This window comes from Olea europaea, unplaced genomic scaffold, assembly GCF_002742605.1.
Source record: "Olea europaea var. sylvestris unplaced genomic scaffold, O_europaea_v1 scaffold1314, whole genome shotgun sequence".
NCBI lineage: Eukaryota > Viridiplantae > Streptophyta > Magnoliopsida > Lamiales > Oleaceae > Olea > Olea europaea.
This window is the reverse complement of record NW_019230613.1, coordinates 49407-57822: the sequence shown is the minus strand read 5'-3', so window position 1 is coordinate 57822 and position 8416 is coordinate 49407. Positions and strand designations below refer to the sequence as shown.

Genomic DNA, 8416 nt, shown 5'->3' with positions numbered 1-8416 from the left:
CTCTCCTCTTTCCCCCCCCCCCCCCCCCCCCTCTGCTGCAGGTTGTAATTGTTCACCAGCTAGTTATTTTCGTCAAAATGGGAGGTGTAATTCTTTCATTAGTTGAATTCTATGCAACTCATTAACCGGTATATCACTGTGCTTTCTTTATATTTCTCCCCGAGTAACTGTAAAATAAAGAGACCCTGGAAAAGGGAAGGAAAATGGAGAACATGGTAAAGGCCCGATGCTTTGCATCTCAAATACATTAGCACCCCATTGTGATTCTTCTTTCAAACTGTATAATGTGTACAGAACAATGTGGTTTGAACAGTGTTTTGCTTACTTTGTGTTATCCATTTGAACAATACTATACCCACTTTCGATTATCTTATCAACCTTACGTGTGCAATAATTTGTTTCAACAAACACTATGAACTAATTTCACTGTAGATTAGTATACTGCAACCTTTTTGTTTTGATTTGGGATTGACATTTGACTGATGAAATAGAAAGATTAGATCTTAATAAAGAAAAATAAATTGGAAGAAGCGGATTTGGTGTAATGAAATTTTCCTAATTTAAGGATTGAATGATAATTGTGAAAAATTCGAAGGTGGTAAAATATGCTCCACGAATGTAATAAATCACAAAGGTGCTAAAACTAAAATCCAATTCCCTTTTATGGATCGATTAATTGTAAATGAGCTCAAGTTGTATATCAATTGCTGGGAAATGGGAAAGTCGTCGAAATTGATTCATAATTGGGACTTAGAAACCAAGATTTAATCGGCGGAATTGTTCAATAATTGGGCCTCAGATAACCCAATGTAGGCCCAATTGCCTTGCATTTGATTAACTGCGACAACAATTACAAGACTTGCGTGTGGAATCTGTTGAGCTTTCAGTCCTAGAATTATAGTAATTATTCCTATTATTTCTTTTGTAAATCGAGGCATATTTCATACATTTGATTAGGTAAATGATATAATAAGCTTTTGGCTGTATGTTAAGAAAAGAATGTGCATCAACTGTTGACTCATGGTTTAAAAATTTTAATAGGGAAAAAAAAACCCCCAAAAAAAAAAAAAAAAAAAAAAAAAAAAAAAATAATAAAAGAAAATAAAACAAATAAACTAATATACCAAATAAAAATAAAAGAAAATATTGTAAAAACAAAATGAATAAAAATCAAAGAAAAGAAAGGGAATACTGTTCATCTTCATCCTACCCCACCCCGCCCGACGCCACCACACCCAACACTGATTCTATGGGCGATCGTCACCACAGTCTCCGACCAAACTCCCCTCTAATTTCTAATAGTGATATAAATGAAGATATTTCTTAGTCTTCATCTAAATGAGTCGACAAGATCAACCTTGATTTTAAGCCCATGTGATAGAAATTGAATATTTTCATATTGAACTTAGAGAAAGAACATATAAGAACTCCTACATCACACCTTAGAAAAACACAGAACAATCCAATTTTTTAATTAAAATTGTCGCAATCATTTGACAGTCCATGCTTTTTTTCTGATCCCAATAGGAGATTGTGATGCAGGTTGTATGAAATCTTATCTCAGTAAATTGTAGTTACTGCTTGATATCCTATCTCGGTAAAAAGCCACCCAAATCCACGACCATTTCCTCCTCCTCTTCTTCTTCTTCTTCAGATTCTTGATTTTTGGGAACTAAGTTCGATTTTTTCGCAATAAAGTATTGTTTCTTGGGATCTAATTTATGAGGGTGATTTCTTTCGCAACTAGGACGCCATTGTTTCTTGCAAGGAAATGGCAGTGGATTTGGGTGATTTTTTGGCCAGAGACTGGCGGCTTTGGGCAATGGAATCAGGCTTCTGGGTGGGTGGGGGAAAGAAGAAGATAAATAGTAGTTTCTTTTATTTTTATTTGATATATTAGTTTATTTGTTTTATTATAGAATTAAATAGCAAATTTACCTTTCTACCCTTTTAAGTTGGTCAAAATTCAATTTTATTGGTCAACTAACAGTCAAACGGACGATTTCCATCCATTTGAACCTCCGGTGCATATTTTTGAAAGGTTTGGGACTGTGGGTGACAAAACTAAAGGTTTGGACAAAAACTACTAATAAACGAAAGGTTTGATACCTCAACTGCAATTTTCCCTAAGAATAATATTGGATCCATTAATATTACGTGCTCTTGAGGATTTGATTCATGATATGACTTGTGCTACGTCGAGTCACAATTGTACGAAGATGGGTCCAACTCACTTTTTGATACCACAAGTACATTTTCAAGTTTTTTTGAAATGACATTTAAAATTGAGTAATACTATCTATCAGTGATTAGTATGGACAACAATTATATTGAATTAAATGATATAAATTTATTTAATTACAAAGTCATATAATTTATTTAATTAAATTCATAAAATGTAGTTACGTAGACTGATATTTTAACATCATTAATACTAAATAATATTATTCTTTAAAATGGGCTTTTGCGGGGAGGCTAGTTTCGAATGCTTCTTGTTTTTCCGCAAAGGTCAAAAAAGATAAAGATAAAAAAGTAGAAAGAATAAAAAAAATTGACGCGCTACCGTTGCCACGCGAAGCCAACCAATAGAATATCACCGTCCCACACGTGGTCCAATGGCTAATTACTTTCCTAATTTTTGTTCAATTTAAAAAAAAAATTGAAAAAAATTGAAAACCACATAGTACGATATATATTATTAGACGTTACCCCTCTATAAAACAGATCTCAGAATAAGGGAGAGCGAAGAACAAATCCAATTCAAAATGAAAATGTTGAGAATGTTGAGCAAAACCGCAACAATCATGGGGTCTTTCTCTTCCGTCGAAGAAGAAGCTTACGACGTCGTTGATGACCTGTCCTCGTGGGAATTCGTGGACCTATCTTTATCAGAAGATGATGAACAAGAAGACCTCTGCTCCTTGACGGACGACGAAATGACTTCGAAGAACGGGAAGGAGGAGGAGGACCAAGAAGAAGGAAGTGAATCGCTTGGTGACGTCATTTCCGTGGAGTCTCTGTCAGTCTCACCTCCACAACTGACGTTGACCACCGCTGATGTTTGCTGTGATGATCATAATCAAGAGGAAGAGGCTCGTGATGATGATGACGAAGACATGGACGATGAAGATGGGTTTGGGTTGGATGATGAGTTGGTGCCTTGGATGCTGAAGGACAGGTTTGGGAGGCAGAGGATTAGGAAGATGGGGAAGAGAGGTAGTTCTAGGGTTAACAAATCCAAAAGGGGTCCTTATTTCTATAACAGGCCTGGTGCTGTGTATGGCAAACATGGCCTTGGTGTGCAGCACAGCTTCATCTAGTAGATGATTTAAAGGTTGGTGAAAGAATTGACCGAAAATATTGGGGGTTCTTTCTTTATTTGTACTGATTTAGATGTCTCTGAAAAATCAATGTAGATATGAATGTTTCAAATTCAGTTTAATGAAATTTGATTTTCAGGATCTTGACTTTTATTAGTGCATTTTATGAATATCTTCTTGCTTTTTATGATTGTGTAAATATGCCAGCAATTTGATGAAATTTCGATCATATTGGGCTTTTTTGAAAGGTGTATTTTTCTGGGTTTCTGCCTTGGCCATGTTTAGTTTTGACTGTGATGTTGTAAAGGTTGTAGGGGCAATTGTATTTTTTAGATTATTGGATTTGGTTTATATCCCAAGGGTTCATTTGAAGTGCAAAGTCTCCCTGTTGCCGAGAGATTTCTCAATTTCTCTGGGTTTTTTGTTAAGAGGATTAGGGGAAGATGTAAAATTGCAACCATAGCTATAGCATTGTTGAAGGGAATGCTTTTCTTTGCATTGTTGATCACTTGCCAGATCAAAATTGTACAAAGGGGCCGATGGAGGTTACATCTGTAAGAAGATGGCGATTTATGGTACGAAGGGTGATCAGGTGATGTTTAGATTACTGATGACAAAATCAAGAATGACAAAGAAAGGCTAAGACTATGGAGGCTTAATTCCCAGCCAATCCTGATGTCTAAAAATAATTAAATGATCAAATTTACTATAAGAGAATAAGTTTTTTGAAACTGAAATTGTAGATCGAGTTCGCTTCAAGAGCCAGAGTGAGTCGATAACCAACGTGTGATTGCAAAGGAAGAGAAAAAAAAGGCCCGTAGAGTTTGCAAAATTAGATATCTTTTATACATGTTTTTCACTTGATCACTATTTAGATGATGTTGTGTTCTGAGAAACATGGCCGTGGTAGTATCGGATAGTTGATATTGTGCTTACATTGGATTCTCTTTGTTGTAATACCTATCAAAATTTTTTTTTTCACAGTTTTCCCTTTAATACACTTATAAGAGATGCAAAATGAGTTTTTTTTTTTTTTTTTTTCTCTCTCTTGAAGTTTTATGTTTCAAGATGGTTTATTATTTAGGCGATGTCGTGTTATGAGAACCATTGCTGTGAAACTGATAAGGAAACTATGAGATAATCTAATAGTTGCTTTACTAGTTTCGAGATTGGTGTTTCTTTAACCCTTTTAAGCGGAGTGAAATGCCTTTCTGGAGTTAACACTGGGAGCCATATGGAGAGGAAGCCATTGGTGTGAACAAACGCCCAGTGAGGAGAGCTCTCTTTGCGGAAAGAGTCCAAATGAGTTGTGGGAACCTGGGAGCCAACAAGGGCACATCCTGCGATTTACCTCCCTGAGCAGCTGAGGGGCCGGAGGTTCAGGGACAAGGATCTAGTCGGACGCAAGCCCGGACACCTTGTAAAAAAAAAAAAAAAATGCCTTTCTTTCTGAAACATAGTTGGGAAGGGATACACACATTTGGTTCCAGCCCTTCGGTATTAGAACAAAGGACGATAGATGAAACGCAACTAGCCCTCTACCAGTTATAGAGGTTCATTAATCCCATATTTGTGAAGTATAAACACCACATAGGGAGAATGTCAACAAGACAAATAGGCTACCAGTTGCATACTGTGGAAGTTGTTCGAGAAGAATAGAAAATGCACCGAAATGGCTTGCTTCCTTCAGTACCTAGTTTTCTGCTGCAGCTGCTAATTCTTATCATATGCAATTGTTGGGAATATTTGGAGAGGGCAGGAGACACAAACTATTAACTCGAAATTGAGTGAAACTTGGACAAGCCAGTGCCGATTTTAGGGGTCCAAGGCAAATTTCATAAATTAGGGCCCAAAATTGTAGTATGCACGTAAAATTTATAAGAATATTATGAAGTCAATGGCTAACTTGTTAATTTAAAATAATAACAATAAAACAACAAATAAAATGTATTTTATAAAAAATTTATATTATAATCAAATAACGAAGTCAATAATGTTCCAAACAATCAATTAAATATTACTTGTCTAGCAATTTAAGATGCAAAAATATTAATCAAATCTGAATAATCTACGTGTTCAATCAATTTCTTTCTCAATTGATAACATAATTAATCCATTTAATCTTTTTGTGATATAGTTGATTGGAGATAAGGTATGGTTAACAAAATTTTGTAAATAGTATAAGCATTTTTACATGCTTCAACCACTCTCGTTGCTTTACTTGATATATAGCACCTCGATACATGTAACTGAGAATATAAATTATCTCCATTAATATTCGAACGTCTATTATGTTCCATATACTTCTCAAAATTCGTACAAGACTTCTACAAATTGAAAATAGCTGTACACCTTAACTTTTTCAAATTTAACAAAAAATCCAAATATCTATTCATATTTCTTAAATTGTTCGAATTGAATCTTAGAGAAGATAGAGTTTGATTAATTATAAAAAGAAAGTATTCAACAATAAAAGATTCTTCAGCTAATTAATTTACTTCATCACTACTACTTTCGTTAAATTGCATTTTTCTTCAAATTTTATGTTTTTCTCGAAATACAGCTTCAATTCTAATTTTACTTGTCTTTTTTGTTAGTTTATTCGTGATAATAGAAAATTCAATTTTTATGTGATCTTTGAGAAATGAAACAAATCCTTGTAAGTGGTCCATAGCACCATTAATATCTATATTTTTTATTTGAAGAAATTTACTTATAATATTGATTGTATGCAACAAAATGTACCAAATTACCATGTCAAGTAAGTAATCAAAATTTTGAAGTTCATATTTTAGGACTTTCGTTAATTTCTGTCAAGTTGAGTAAAACATAGCTTATTTTAAACAATTAAATCAAATATTATCTATATAATGAACAAGTTGAGTAGAATTAAGAAATAATTACCATCTGAGTTTTATAGGAATCATTAGTCACTTGTCCCCTTTTGTTATTTTTGAAACGGGCTAATTTAGAAATGAAATTCCCATAATGAAAAAATATTTTATTTATAAATGGAATGAAATGAGCCTAATTATCAAATTTTATTTAAAAAATAACAGTGAACCTAATTTTCCCCAAAAAAAAAGGGGAAGAATAAAAGATGCTAAAATTTAAGGCTCCCTTTAATATTGGACCTGAGGTGTAGATGAAGATCTCATTCTTTTCCATAACAGTGAACCTAATTTTCCCCAAAAAAAAAGGGGAAGAATAAAAGATGCTAAAATTTAAGGCTCCCTTTAATATTGGACCTGAGGTGTAGATGAAGATCTCATTCTTTTCCATGCAAAATTGGCCCAAGAACAAGCTAATGGGATTGCATGAAGAAGGCTTGAAGCAGTTTTGGAATACGCTTTCTTGAAAGCAATATTTGCTCGCTATTCGTTTGAGATTCATGACTCTTTGACAAATAGCTTTTGCGGATTACACTAAACGAGATTGAAAACTCACGAGAAGAACATGGATGTTACGCCCCTATCTGAACCACCTTGGAATGTCTACCACCACACACTCTGATCTGCTAGACACTCACTCGAAGTGGTTCCGAAATGATCTCCCCAACGTCAACGACCTGCAATCATACTGCGAGACATAGGCGATCCTGCTGAACTTACTGAAGCGCCCTCGTCCCTGAGATCGAGGTGAAGTGCACTCCGAGGACCTCTGTCAGAAGATCTGCCGCCAATTTCAGAAGGGGATCTTGGCCAAGATCCTTTCTGCCCCTAAGGTTTAAATTGATTTGATGTCTCCATGAGACTAGTTGATGTGACTTATCAACTTTATGTCAACTCAACTCGGGAGAAGTAATTACCCGCCCACTCTACAGATGCGGCTGATTGACGTCATGAGCAGACACCTCATACCGTCAGATGTATACACGTGCCCTACGTCCAACGGTTCATCCCACCTATAAATACCCAAGGGTTGGCAAGAGGCAAAGGTAATGAAACTCTTATTTCATAGCACTCCATAGCAAGCATATATATATATTTTTTTCTCCTCCCCCCTATTATTTTGCACAACCCTTGAGTACTGTTCCGACCACCTGAACCTGACTTGACCGTTGGAGTGTATACAGTCGCCACCACCCCCGCTGGTCCCGGTCGTGTGCGTCTGACTTTACGTTGATTGTGCACAGGGAGGAATACGTGGAGTAGCTCTCGGTTGGCCACGTGGAAGGTCCAATTTTCAAGGTCAACAGATTGACGTCGTCTGTGGGAAACGCTTCCCATTCAAAGTTCTGCATTCTCCACCGGAGAAATCACCGAAAAACTAGCTACTAACCCTGAAAAGGGCACGTTCTTGAAAAAGAACAAAGTCGAGTTATAATCCAAGTTCTCACCACCCTTGAAAAAGGAGATAGGATGAGTTATAGCCATGAAGACGACAACCCCATGAGAGAGGCATCTGAAGAGGAGGTGCTCCATAACAATGTTACTCACCAGAGACCCCATCACCGGCGTCGCCGAGGTGGAAGAACAGCCATGCTCACTGAAGGAATGACTCAAATAGCTGTGGGCGATGCATGAACTTCTCATGCAAGCCCGAGGTCACCAGGGCTCTTAAATGCCCCAAGGATCTTACCCAGTGCAGGAAGCTCCAGTATCTCGTTCTCGAGACCACACCAGTCAGCACAGAGAATGCCCCTAGAAAGAGAAGTGGACGCCGAAGCCACATCTTATGTGCAAGGGAACCAACCATCAGAACCACACCTGGGGGACAATTTTCCTCTAGAATATGAAAAACAGAGGTCGGTAAGTGTCTTCGAAGGGATAGGGGAGGATCCTAGCAATAGGGTCCGCCCAGTGAGAAGATCAGTTCGGCACGATCAGGAACAAGAACAGGCTCCTCCTCCTCCTAGAAATAGGAGGGACAGGAGGAACCTAGTCGATTGGGGGAGTCGAGGAGAAGCACCTCCACCTCCCCAGAACATTCAAGATGATGAAGGGTCAGATAGGCCTTGTCGGTCTTATGAGATTGACGATGATAATGATAACCTCCCTTTCTCAAGGGAGATTCGAAGCTTCCCAATGCCAACAAATTTCATGTCCCCTGAGATCCCCAAGTATGAAGGAAAGGGGGACCCGGACAAGCACCTC

General features: G+C 37.1%; 1 protein-coding gene across 6 annotated transcripts in view; it reads left to right on the top strand.

Moving 5' to 3' along the window:
• The window catches only part of LOC111374916 (kinesin-like protein KIN-7D, mitochondrial), an 11182-nt gene extending 10805 nt beyond the window's left edge, over positions 1–377 (top strand). For all 6 annotated transcript variants that reach the window (XM_022997673.1, XM_022997670.1, XM_022997669.1 and 3 more), the window contains one exon: positions 42–377. The gene's annotated coding sequence lies outside the window, so the exon portion shown is untranslated. The remainder of the gene's footprint in view (positions 1–41) is intronic.
• The last annotated feature ends 8039 nt before the right edge of the window (positions 378–8416 follow it).